The 13483-nt window shown below is 41.1% G+C and overlaps 1 long non-coding RNA gene across 4 annotated transcripts; it reads left to right on the top strand.

The window, feature by feature from the left end:
- The first annotated feature begins 2340 nt into the window (after positions 1 to 2340).
- On the top strand, positions 2341 to 7896 carry LOC112264086. 4 transcript variants are annotated; one of them, XR_006084820.1, is made up of 6 exons: positions 2362 to 3016; positions 3260 to 3373; positions 3542 to 3736; positions 4531 to 4666; positions 4774 to 5324; positions 6652 to 7896. It is a non-coding gene; the product is annotated as an uncharacterized LOC112264086 (long non-coding RNA). The 4 variants fall into 4 exon arrangements; XR_006084818.1 differs by having other exon boundaries at positions 2368 to 3016; positions 4516 to 4666; XR_006084819.1 differs by having other exon boundaries at positions 2341 to 2867; positions 3542 to 4666.
- Positions 7897 to 13483: the final 5587 nt, after the last annotated feature.

Genomic DNA, 13483 nt, shown 5'->3' with positions numbered 1-13483 from the left:
AGTGGGGCTTTTTATTGCTCAATCTAATTCATGTTGATAAAATAAATATATAGGCCTGATGGACACATGCTCAAACTCGCACACTTTTGATAGACTTAAAGGGCCAATCTGTACTTGCAACATCCATTATTGTATTTATACATTTTATATATATATATATATATATATATATATCCATTGATTATTGAAGAATATAAATTATAAATGTCTCATGAGCTTAATTCAACTGTCACACTCCATGAGAACCCAAAATATATGCTTGTATTTCTCTGTAAACATTGTAAATGTAAACACACACTATAGCCTTTTAAAACATGGTTAAAACAATCATTTTGATATCATGGATTGCCAGTCCTTGCATCCATAGCTCTGTCTAGTAATCTGAGAGTGGTGACATTTCTCCCGCCCATCCCTCAGCTTTTTACCAAAATAGGCGGGGTGGCATTTTGTTATTGTTTCATCTGTGGATTTGCCCTTTAACATTTGCCCTTTAACAAGATATCAAAGTGTCACCAACAAAAAGGTAAACAATAGGCCTGTGGCATTCATTTTTCACATGTAAATAGCACTTTTCATTTGTGCTCTAAGCATGCCATTCCATGAAAAATAAATGCTGCGCTCAACTCGAATCAATGTGCCCAATCAGTCCTCCATGACAACAATCATAAACAAGAGTAGGGCAGGCTAATAAATCCTTAGTTTTGGGGTTATGCTCAGGTAAAACAATTTGGCTAATCTATATTTCCATATTTCAAAGTCCTATTCTTGAAGATCAAGGGGTTTAACATTTATTGGATGACTGGAATTCTGATAGTCTTTGGTTTTTAATGTCAATATATTATTATTATTATATGTAGTAGTAAGCAATGGGTTAGAAGAAGCCTACATAACCCAGAAAGTAAAATTTAACATCTATATATGGCCAGCTATGTAAACTTTAGCATTGATTTATCATGCAATAAATGTATTTTAATTGGTAACATACATTGTTGTCTTCTTCTAATGCCTCTTAAAGGGAAAGTCATCTAAAAGTAAATAAATGTAATCGGATTACATTACTGAGTTTGAGGTAAACCAAAATCCCGTTACTGATTACAATTTTGGGCAGGTAATTTGTAACTAACGGATTACATTTAGAAAGTAACCTATCCAACCCTGATGTCACGGCAGTTATTTTTGTTGGTCCTTAAATGAAACTGGTGTACTTTTTATTTATCACAATTTTCTTTAACCAATTATGGTATTTTAATGCAGGGCCAACAGACAAGTTCCTTACTTTTCCCCCCTTCCATTTTTGTGGTAATTCTGCATTTAGTTGTTGTAATTTTGGGTGGAGCTGAACATTCCTTATGCTTTTGTTAGTTGCATGTGTGACAACTCCACCAGTCCTATTGATGAAAATCTAAAAATAATACATTTTTATCAATTGGTATATTTGAGTTTAACCAGAATATTTGTTGTATTATTTGTTCTGTCTTTTCTGGTGGATTAAATTGACATTGCAACCAACTTTCTATGGCTTGTTTTAAAAATAGCGTTATTTGGGATATGATTTCCCTTTCAAATAACGGAAAGAGAGAGGTTGTAATCTGAATAAAAGGAAAAGGGTCATTCTTGAACATGGGGTGAGCCATTCTTAAACATTTTCTAGAGAACCAGTTTGGATTTAAGTATAACTTTTGTATGACTGAAGCCTTTAGTGAGAGGTCTAATGCCTTAATATGTAATCATTTCTGCCCTCCGAATTCATATTAATTATATAGATAGGCCTGTTTACTTTTGTCTGGCTTGCTGTTCCAAATAAAATTGTATCTTTTTTCTCATAATTTAAAAACTGTTCGCTAGGTGTAGGCAAGACCATAAGCAAATGGGTAAACTGCAATGTGACTAAATAATTAATCAGGGTGATTTTTCCACAAATAGACAGGTATCTACCTTTCCATGGTAGCAAGATCTTTTATGTATTTTTTGCTGACTTTCTATTCAAATTCATTGGAGTGAGATCATTTATTTCGGGATATGAATACGGAGTATATCCACTCCACCATCAGACCATTTTATTGGTAAACTACACAGTAATGTAAAAGTTGTCTTTTTTTTGTGATCCAATACGTAATATAGTACATTTATCATAATTTGGTTGTAATCTAGATCCTCTATGAGGCTGTGGATTTAAAAGAAAACATGACTCATCAGCGTACAGTGACACCTTTGTTTTAAAACCCTAGATTAAAAGGGACTTCCTTTTTAAATGCATTTTTACAGGGGCGTCAAACTTATTCCATGGAGGGCCTAGTGTCAGCTGGTTTTGTTTATTTCCTTTCAATTAAGACCTAGACAACCAGGTGAGGGGCGTTCCAAACTAATTAGTGATTTTAGTTCAATCAATCAAGTACAAAGGAGGAGCGAAAACCCGCAGACTCTCGGCCAAATAAGTTTGACAAGTGCATTTATAGATGATAAAAAGCTACTTTCAGATCCACTAATGGTTTGGGTGTTTTGATAACAATATCAGTTTATATACGAAATATGTATTAAATGTATTGCAGTCATATCCACACTGTTCAGTTTTGTTTCTGTTTCCAATGAACGTGCAAATGTTTCTTCAATTGTGGCAATTTGGGTGTTGTACTATCACAGATGCCTTGGACCCGTGAAAGCTATCAGAATACTCGGGAACCAATTAGCCTCTTGAGTCATTGAAATTATGTCTCAAAAAAATAATTTGCTCAAACCCCAAATATGCATGGGGAAAAGCACACGTTCTTGAAGAATGACATACTGACTGACTTGCTACTTACTGCAAGCGGGCTACACCAGTGAAAAATTGACGTCACTCACATCTGCCTGACCTGCGTATTGGATGGGTAGCTATCTAGCCTAGCCACTGTGCTTTCAGCAATTCTTCCTACTAGCTAAGTTAGTGTTAGTATTAGTAATAATAGTCCTTAGCAAAGTAGCTAATGTTTTATGTAACGACGTCGTTTGAAACTCAATGGTTTTAGATGCACCGTAGGTGGGTACAATTGCGTACTGTAATGTTAACGTTACTTGCCTAGGCTAATTTAGTGTTCTGTTTTCCGCTAGCTACAGATCAAACATTAGCCCGGTTACATCCTATGCAAAACACTAACGTTGATAGCTACGTGGAAAACGTGGTGCATGCGCTGGTGGCCAAATGTCACCATTTAGTATTGGTTGGTTTCAGTAATAATGACCGCATATATTGTAGCTCAAGTGTTGATTTTCTTTTACCAAGACCATGTGCAGGTGGGACAATGTTGGTGAGGTTCCGAAGCCAACACATCCGGTCTTCAGTGGCCCATTGGATTTTTATCCAGTGAACTAGTAAGACAGTTCACGTCATGGGAAGGTAGGCACTGCCGACTGAGTAGAAGACCAATACATGTTTTGCCAAAATGTAGCAACTCACTTCTTGCTCAACCTTTTAATTACTATGCGGTGGTCGTCAGTCATGTAATATCGCTATTATATAGATGAGTCCGTGTATTTAACCATACTGAGGTTTCTCTTCTTACAGGATCAGCTTATCATGCTTCCCAGCCTCCTGGCACTTCAGCCTGTCTCCCCTGGTTCTACCCAGTGTCCCACTACCTTCATTCAGGCAGCTGCTCTTTGTTGGTCTGCTGGTGGGACTACTAGGACTGATTTACCTGTTGCTGGTAACAGGAAAGGGCCAGGACAGCTGGAACAGAAAGGACAACTATTTCCACAGGTGAGACACTTGTACCACATTAGAAGATATACATTTGTCCCCCAGTTGTTTGTAGAGGACACATGCAGTGTATGCCTTTTATTTATCTTGATACAAAGTACATGTTTGCCTGAATTTGGCCTAAAATGTTCAACTTTTCACCAAGACACTTGGCGAGGGTCACAGATGTGGAGGCCACAGACACTAGCAATCACAACTATAGTCTGGTGGTGGACTGCGGCAGCAGTGGCTCCAGGGTGTTTGTGTACAATGGTAATCCCCATGACCTGCTTGACATCTGACAGATGAGAGATCAACACAGGAAGCCAGTGGTCATGAAGATCAAACCAAGTGAGGCATACCAGGTTGCTGATTACTGGTGTGCTGCTGGGAATAGCCACATGCACACATTCTCACTATTCTTTCATAATGTAGAAGACATTGGCTTCTAGTTGACATTGGGCTCCTAAGTGGAGCAGCGGTCTAAGGCAGTGCATCCTACTGCAAAAGGCGACACTTCAGTCCCTGTTTTGAATCCAGGCTGAATCACATTCGGACAACGACCCATTCGGATTCGGAGTCCCATAGGGCGGTGCACAATTAGCCCAGCGTCATCCGGGTTTGGCCGGGTAGGCTGTCATTGTAAATAAGAATTTGTTCTTAACTGACTTGCTTAGTTAAATTCAATTAAAAAAACATGTTTTTTAAAAATTGTTAAATGAACTCATCTGTTCCATCCTAGAAAGACTGAGCCATGGTCATGACTTTCTGGTGTTCTTTAAATAAATAAAAAATAAAAGGTATCTCGGCACTAGCAAAAACACCAGAGAAGGCCAGTGATTACATCCACCCCCTGCTGAGCTTTGCTGCCCGGCACATTCCTAAACAGAAGCACCAGGAGATCCCTCTGTACATCTTGTGCACAGCTGTAATGAGGGTGCTGCCTGACAGGTACAATTACCCACCACACCTGAGAGTATTTGTATTTCTCATCTTGAGATGGAAGTTTTTTTACGCCACTATGATGATGCTGAAATTGGCTTGTATACTTTTTTCAGTCAACAGGAGGCACTGCTTGAGGATCTATGGACTGACATCCCTGTCCGTTTCAACTTCCTCTTCTCTGATTCCCATGTGGAGGTCATTTCTGGCAAGCAGGAAGATGAGCTAACCCGTTTTATAGAAGCTGGCAAACTAAACACTGACCATTCTGATGGAGAATGTCATCATGCCCAGTGTTGAAAATTTGTAACATAACAGTAGAAATTCTGGAATATGTGACCGGGCTCTACAGTGTGACCATTTTACATATGCGGCTAAATATTTTGCTGTGTGACGTAGAATTGTAATTTAGGAGCACCAGTGCATTTAGAAAAATGTAAGAATTCTAGCTTTATTAGCTCAAATATTTTTCATTGTGCCCCTACATTTCTTTGTGTGCACCTACATTTTTCAACTGAGGGGTACACATGCTCCTTGTAAATGTATTTTTATTTATTTTTAAGTCTGCATAGAGCCCTGTATGAATTGTCCTTTCTTGTTTGGACAGGTGTGTATGCATGGATTGGAATCAACTTTGTCCTTGGAAAGTTTAATCATGTGGATAGTGGTAAGTATACTAACTAAAGAACTTTCCTTAAGAGACCGGCATTCTGAAAGTGTTCAGACCCCTTAAATTTTCCCACATTTTATGTTAGTCTTATTCTAAAATTGATTAAATTATTTTTTTCCCTCATCAATCTACACACAATACCCCATAATGACAAAGCAAAAACAGGTTTAGACATTTTAGCAAATGTATTAAATAAACTGATATCACATTTACCTAAGTAATTCAGACACTTTACTCAGTACTTTGTTGAAGCACCTTTGGCAGTGATTACAGCCTTGAGTCTTCTTGGGTATGACGCTACAAGCTTGGCACACCTGTATTTGGGGAGTTTCTCCAATTCTTCTCTGCAGATTCTCTCAAGCTCAGTCAGGTTGGATGGGGAGTGTTGCTGACAGCTATTTTCGGGTCTCTCCAGAGATGTTCGATCGGCTTCAAGTCCTGGCTCTGGCTGGGCCATTCAAGGACAGTCAGAGACTTGTCCTGAATCCACTCCTGCATTGTCTTGGCTGTGTGCTTAGGATTGTTGTCCTGTTGGAGGTGAACCTTCATCCCATTCTGAGGTCCTGAGTGATCTGGGACAGGTTTTTATCCAGGATCTCTTTGTACTTTACTCTGTTCATCTTTCACTTGATCCTGACTAATCTCCCAGTCCCTGCCGCTGAAAAATATCCCCAAGCATGATGCTGCCACCACCTTTCTTCACCGTAGGGGATGGTGCCAGGTTTCCTCCAGACATGACGCTTGGCATTCAGGCCAAAGAGTTCAATCTTGGTTTTATCAGACCAGAGAGTCTTGTTTCCCATGGTCTGAGAGTCCTTTAGGTGCCTTTTAGCAAACTCCAAGCAGGCTGTCATGTGCCTTTAACTGAGGAGTGGCTTCCGTCTGGCCACTCTACCATAAAGGTCTGATTGGTGGAGTGCTGCAGAGATGGTTGTCCTTCTGGAAGTTTCTCCCATCTCCACAGAGGAACTCTAGAACTCTGTCAGAGTAACCATCAGTTCTTGGTCATGTTTTTGCTTTGTCATTTATGGGGAATTGTGTGTAGATTGAGGGCAACATTTTACTTAATCCATTTTAGAATAAGGCTGTAACGTAACAAAATGTGGAAAAGTCAAGGGGTCTGAATACTTTTTCGATTGCACTGTATATATGTAGCATTAATCAATGTTTGATATTAGTGTAGACTTAGTCTTGCTCTGTCTGTTCTGTCACACTTTATTATGCTTGTACGTTGTGATAACCTAATCAGCTAAAATATATTGGCTATGGAGACGTTGAAAAATAGTTAATGTTCTTCACTCACACTTTTACCTTCCTCTCCAAGGGATATTCAGCAGGAGAGTCTGAAAGGAGTCCACTCCCAATGGCGTCACAGCTTCTCCTTTGTCAACAACCACTACTCGTTCTTGGCCTGCTTCCTGGTTGTCCTCCTATCCATCCTGCTCTACTTGCTGCGCCTCCGACGTATCCACAGCTGTACCACGCAACGCTGCACGCCCTCTACTGTTAAGTGGCTAGAGGAGGGTCTCAGATCCCACCCACTCCCTATCACCCTTTAGACTTCACATCTGTCACTCCAAAATCAGCCTTTTCTTCCCCAGCTGGAATCCATTTGCCTGCACCTTTATGTTAAGGTCTTCATTTCTTAGCTGGAAATGACAAAGACTAGAACTTAGTTGGATTTTGAATGAGTCCAATGAACAGAGACGTCAGACAGCATTTGAATGAACTGGTGTGGGAGATATTGCATGTTGAGTTTGCACCATCCATGAAATTCTTTTTTTAATATATTTTTTTATGATATCAAAATATCAGCCTTTTTTATTTTTCTGGAAATGTGAACAAGGTTCAAAAAGCATAACTATCCTTGCCTGAAGTTTGTGAGGTCCCATCCGTACATGGTCCAGTTAGGCAGGCTTGTTCAAGCTTCCTGTAAGGTTTAAATGGCAGCTGCCTCACAACTTACCCTAATTAGTCATTCCTAAAATGGCATATTGTGAAAGAATGCCCATAAACTGCTGTTTTTCCAATGAACGGAGCATATCATTGAACGAATTTGACAAGACAATAGTAGGTTTATGAGGAGGATGATGAAACAGTTGCTGTTTTACAGTACATATTTATAGATTCACTGTTCTTGAGTAGAGTTTCACTTATCTGTCACATTATCCTGATGCAATTTAATTTCAGTGTCTCTGTTTGCATTTTGGGTGCATGATCAGTGAATGTTTATTGGTTGTGGGGAGGAATGTTGTGTGTACCTCTGTTCACCCTCAAAGTTTACTGCTCTGCTTGGCACCTGTCATACTTTGATTTACAGCTTATTTTTTACTTAGACTGCTGCGCCACAGAAGAAAACTAAGGTTATTCATCTCAGTGCAAGAGGCGTCACAATAGTACCTGGTTCAAATTCAGGCTGTATCAAATCCGGCTGTGATTAGGAGTCCCATAGGGCGGCACACAATTGGCCCAGCGATGTCCGGGTTTGGCCTGAGTAGGCCATCATGGTAAATAAGAATTTGTTCTTAACTGACTTGCCTAGTTAAATAAAAATATGCAGTTAACTACTTACAGCTCTTCAGAAACCACTGTTTTAAGTTTGTTTTGATCTATTGTAGGAGGCTTTTGTTACACTAGGTCCTTTTTTTCCTCACTTCCCCCCCAACCCTATTTCCGAACAGGTAGTGTTTATCAAAGCTGCAATGGCGCAATATTTATTAATGTATTATCACTGGAGAGATGCGCCAGTCCACATCAGATGAATTCACATCGAGGGCTCAGAGCTACAGTAGAGTAAAACTTTGCTGTCTCCTCAGTTCAATGAAGTGACAGGGTGAAGATAATTTAATTTGGGAATCCCTTCATATACTGTCAAACTCACTGGGCTTTGTTTTTAGAAGCTGTTATTTCACTGCTGTAAAGGGGATAGTTTATCAAAGCACATAACACATTTCACCCCATGCTTCCTGAAGCATCTCCCACAAGTTGGATCGGCTTGATGAGCACTTCTTACGTGCCATACTGTCAAGCTGCTCCCACAACTGCTCAATAGGGTTGAGATCCGGTGACTGTGCTGGCCACTCCATTATAGACAGAATACCAGCTGATTGCTTCTTCCCTAAATGGTTCTTGCATAGTTTGGAGCTGTGCTTTGGGTCATTGTCCTGTTGTATGAGGAAATTGGCTCCAATTAAGCGCCGTCCACAGGGTATGGCATCGTGTTGCAAAATGGAGTGATAGCCTTCCTTCTTCAAGATCCCTTTTACTCTGTACAAATCTCCCACTTTACCACCACCAAAGCACCCCCAGACCATCACATTGCCTCCACCATGATTGAAAGATGGCGTCAAGCACTCCTCCAGCATCTATTTATTTTTTCTGCGTCTCACAAATGTTCTTTGTGATCCGAACACCTCAAACACGTTTTTTCCCCCAATCTTCCTCTATCCAGTGTCTGTGTCCTTTTGACCATCTTAATATTTTCTTTGCAACTCTGCTTAGAAAGCCAGCATCCCGGAGTTGCCTCTTCATTGTTGATGTTGAGATTGGTGTTTTGTGGGTACTATTTAATGAAGCTGCCAGTTGAGGACTTGTGAGGCATCTGCTTCTCAAACTACACACTCTAATGTACTTGTCTCCTTGCTCAGTTGTACACCGGGGCCACTCACTCCTCTTTCTATTCTGGTTACAGCCAGTTTGCGCTGTTCTGTGAAGAGAGTAGTAAACAGCGTTGTACGAAATCTTCTGTTTTTTGGCAATTTCTCACATGGAATAGCCTTCATTTCTCAGAACAATAATAGACTGACGAGTTTCAGAAGAAATGGCTTTGTTTCTGGCCATTTTGAGCCTGTAATCGAACCCAAAAATGCAGATGCTCCAGATACTCAACTAGTCTAAAGAAGGCCAGTTTTATTGCTTCTTTAATGAGAACAACAGTTTTCAGCTGTGCTAACATAATTGCAAAGGGGTTTCCTAATGATCAGTTAGCCTTTTAAAATTCTAAACTTGGATTAGCTAACACAATGTGCCACTGGAATACAGGAGTGATGGTTGCTGATAATGGGCCTCTAAGCCTATGTAGATATTCCATAAAAAAATATCTACATAGCCGCTTCCAGCTACAATTGTCAATGTTGTAAATGACTGTACACTGTATTTCTGATCAATTTTATGTTTATTTTAATGGAGAAAAAAATAGAAATGTCCTTGTTTTTGAAAGAAAAGCTAAGTGATCCAAAAGTTTGGACACAACTACTCATTCCAGGGTTTCTTTGTTTTACTATTTTCTACATTGTATGAAATAACACGTGGAATCATGTAACCAAAAAAGTAATGAACAAATTCTTCAAATAGCCACCCTTTGCCTTGATGACAGCTTTGCACACACTGCATTCTCTCAACCAGCTTCAACTGGAATGCTTTTCCAACAGTCTTGAAGGAGTTCCCACATGCTGAGCACTTGTTGGCTGTTTTTCCTTCACTCTGCTGTCCAACTTATCCCAAACCATCTCAATTGGGCTGAGGTTGGGTGATTGTGGAGGCCAGGTCATCTGATGCAATACTCCATCACTCTCCGTCTTGGTCAAATAGCCCTTACACAGCCTGGAGGTGTGTTGGGTCGTTGTCCAGTTGAAAAACAAATGATAGTCCCACTAAGCGCAAACCAGATGTGGTGTATCGCTGCAGAATGCTGTGGTAGCCATGTTGCTGAAGTGTGCATTGAATTCTAAATAAATCACTGACATTGTGACCAGCAAAGCACCATCACACCACCTCCATGCTTCACGGTGGGAACCACACATGCAGAGATCATCCATTCACCTACTGTGCATCTCATAAAGACACAGCGGTTGGAACCAGATATCTAAAATTTGGACTCATCAGACTAAAGGACAGATTTCTACCGGTCTAATGTCACTTGCTCGTGTTTCTTGGCCAAAGCAAGTCTCTTCTTCTTATTGGTGTCCTTCAGTAGTGATTTCTTGCATCAATTCGACCATGAAGGCCTGATTCTCGCAGTCTCCTCTGAGCAGTTGATATTGAGATGTCTGTTACTTGAACTCTGTGAAGCATTTATTTGGGCTGCAATTTCTGAGGCTGGTACCTAATGAATGTATCCTCTGCAGCAGAGGTAACTCTAGGTCTTCCTTTCCTATGGCAGTTCTCCTGAAAGCCAGTTTCATCGTAGCACTTGGTGGTTTTTGCGACTGCACTTGAAGAAACTTTCAAAGTTCTTGAAATGTTGTGTATTGACTGACCTTCATGTCTTTAAGGAATGATGGACTGGTGTTTCTCTTTGCTTATTTGAGCTGTTCTTGCCATAATATGGACTTGGTCTTTTACCAAATATGGCTATTTTCTGTATACCACCCCTACCTTGTCACAACACAACTGATTGTCTCAAATGCATGAAGAAGGAAAGAAATTCACACACCTGTTAATTTAATTAGTTAAATGCATTCTAGGTGACTACCTCATGAAGCTGGTAGAGAATACCAAGAGTGTGCAAAGCTGTCATCAAGGCAAGGGGTGGCTACTTTGAATAATCTCATATACCATTTATTTTGATTTGCTTAACACTTTTTTGGTTACTACATGATTCCATGTGTGTTATTTCATAGTTGTGTTATTTTCAATGGAGAAAATAGTAAAAATAAAGAACCTTTGAGTAGGTGTGTCAACTTTTGACTGGTAGTGTGCGTGTGTGTGTGTGTGTGTGTATATATGTATGTATATATATATATATATATATATATATATACTGCTCAAAAAAATAAAGGGAACACTAAAATAACACATCCTAGATCTGAATGAATGAAATATTTTTTACATAGTTGAATGTGCTGACAACAAAATCACACAAAAATGATCAATGGAAATCAAATTTATCAACCCATGGAGGTCTGGATTTGGAGTGACACTCAAAATTAAAGTGGAAAACCACACTACAGGCTGATCCAACTTTGATGTAATGTCCTTAAAACAAGTCAAAATGAGCCTCAGTAGTGTGTGTGGCTTCCACGTGCCTGCATGACCTCTCTACAACGCCTGGGCATGCTCCTGATGAGGTGGCGGATGGTCTCCTGAGGGATCTCCTCCCAGACCTGGACTAAAGCATCCGCCATCTCCTGGACAGTCTGTGGTGCAACGTGGCGTTGGTGGATGGAGCGAGACATGATGTCCCAGATGTGCTCAATTGGATTCAGTTCTGGGGAACGGGCGGGCCAGTCCATAGCATCAATGCCTTCCTCTTTCAGGAACTGCTGACACAATCCAGCCACATGAGGTCTAGCATTGTCTTGCATTAGGAGGGACCCAGGGCCAACCGCACCAGCATATGGTCTCACAAGGGGTCTGAGGATCTCATCTCTGTACCTAATGGCAGTCAGGCTACCTCTGGCGAGCACATGGAGGGCTGTGCGGCCCCCCAAAGAAATGCCACCCCACACCATGACTGACCCACCGCCAAACCGGTCATGCTGGAGGATGTTGCAGGCAGCAGAACGTTCTCCACAGCGTCTCCAGACTCTGTCACGTCTGTCACATGTGCTCAGTGTGAACCTGCTTTCATCTGTGAAGAGCACAGGGCGCCAGTGGCGAATTTGCCAATCTTGGTGTTCTCTGGCAAATGCCAAACGTCCTGCACGGTGTTGGGCTATAAGCACAACCACCACCTGTGGACGTCGGGCCCTCATACCACCCTCATGGAGTCTGTTTCTGACCGTTTGAGCAGACACATGCACATTTGTGGCCTGCTGGAGGTCATTTTGCAGGGCTCTGGCAGTGCTCCTCCTTGCACAAAGGCGGAGGTAGCGGTCCTGCTGCTGGGTTGTTGCCCTCCTACTGCCTCCTCCACGTCTCCTGATGTACTGGCCTGTCTCCTGGTAGTGCCTCCATGCTCTGGACACTACGCTGACAGACACAGCAAACCTTCTTGCCACTCGCATTGATGTCCCATCCTGGATGAGCTGCACTACCTGAGCCACTTGTGTGGGTTGTAGACTCCGTCTCATGCTACCACTAGAGTGATAGCACCGCCAGCATTCAAAAGTGACCAAAACATCAGCCAGGAAGCATAGGAACTGAGAAGTGGTCTGTGGTTACCACCTGCAGAACCACTCCTTTATTGGGGGTGTCTTGCTAATTGCCTATAATTTCCACCTGTTGTCTATTCCATTTGCACAACAGCATGTGAAATTTATTGTCAATCAGTGTTGCTTCCTAAGTGGACAGTTTGATTTCACAGAAGTGTGATTGACTTGGAGTTACATTGTGTTGTTTAAGTGTTCCCTTTATTTTTTTGAGCAGTGTATATATATGTATGGGTGTACAGAGATCAATGTACGGTTTGCGTAGGAAAATAATGTTATCAACAATCCATTTGTTGAATAATAAAAATATACAATCAAATGCAATCTGTTGATGATTCTCTTGTATTGTCATGTGGCGTATATTGTGTGCCCCCAGAGTCCCACTAGGTGACACAAGGATTTGAGTAAACAAATATACAGTCACAGTCAGGGTTTATAAGTCCCCAGTAGCATGGGAAGAGCAGGAGTGTAGCACAAGGATATCAGTCAAGACTACTAAACTGCAGACAGTTACTAATGACCCCCTCACCCAAGCACAAGTTGCCCATTAGAGGCCATGTTGTTGTAGCCGGCCTGTCTGAATCTCTGGGTGGCCTAATTTGAGACACTGCACTGTGGGGGTTTGTTTTTGCTCCTCTCCCCTGTGTTACATTTCAGGTCTGCCCCAGCTGGTGATGGATGAGTCTGAAGAGGAGTTAGGTTAAACCAGGTTGGCCATTTAGGATGGGTAATGTAAACACTGGATTGAACAGATTATATGCAATACATTTGACAGATTTTACCATTGACTTGTCCTTGTATCTCTTTGGTCACTTGACCTTTGTTATCGTCTTGTGATTTCAATCAAGTGTGCGGTTGCTGGGCTGGAATAGATATCCGCTCACCAAGTAAATAGATCAGGGATGAGTGGATCAAGGTTGAGTTTTTTTGTTTGCCTGAAATTATACTTTAGTAATAATAGACTACTTGTTACTACTCAATTATCTATTAAAGCAATAAGGCACGAGGGGATGTAGTATATGGCCAGTATACCACGGCTAAGGGCTGTTCTTAAGCACGACACAA

This window comes from Oncorhynchus tshawytscha, linkage group LG12 (assembly GCF_018296145.1).
Source record: "Oncorhynchus tshawytscha isolate Ot180627B linkage group LG12, Otsh_v2.0, whole genome shotgun sequence".
Lineage (NCBI taxonomy): Eukaryota > Metazoa > Chordata > Actinopteri > Salmoniformes > Salmonidae > Oncorhynchus > Oncorhynchus tshawytscha.
This window is presented reverse-complemented; position numbering and strand designations above follow the sequence as displayed.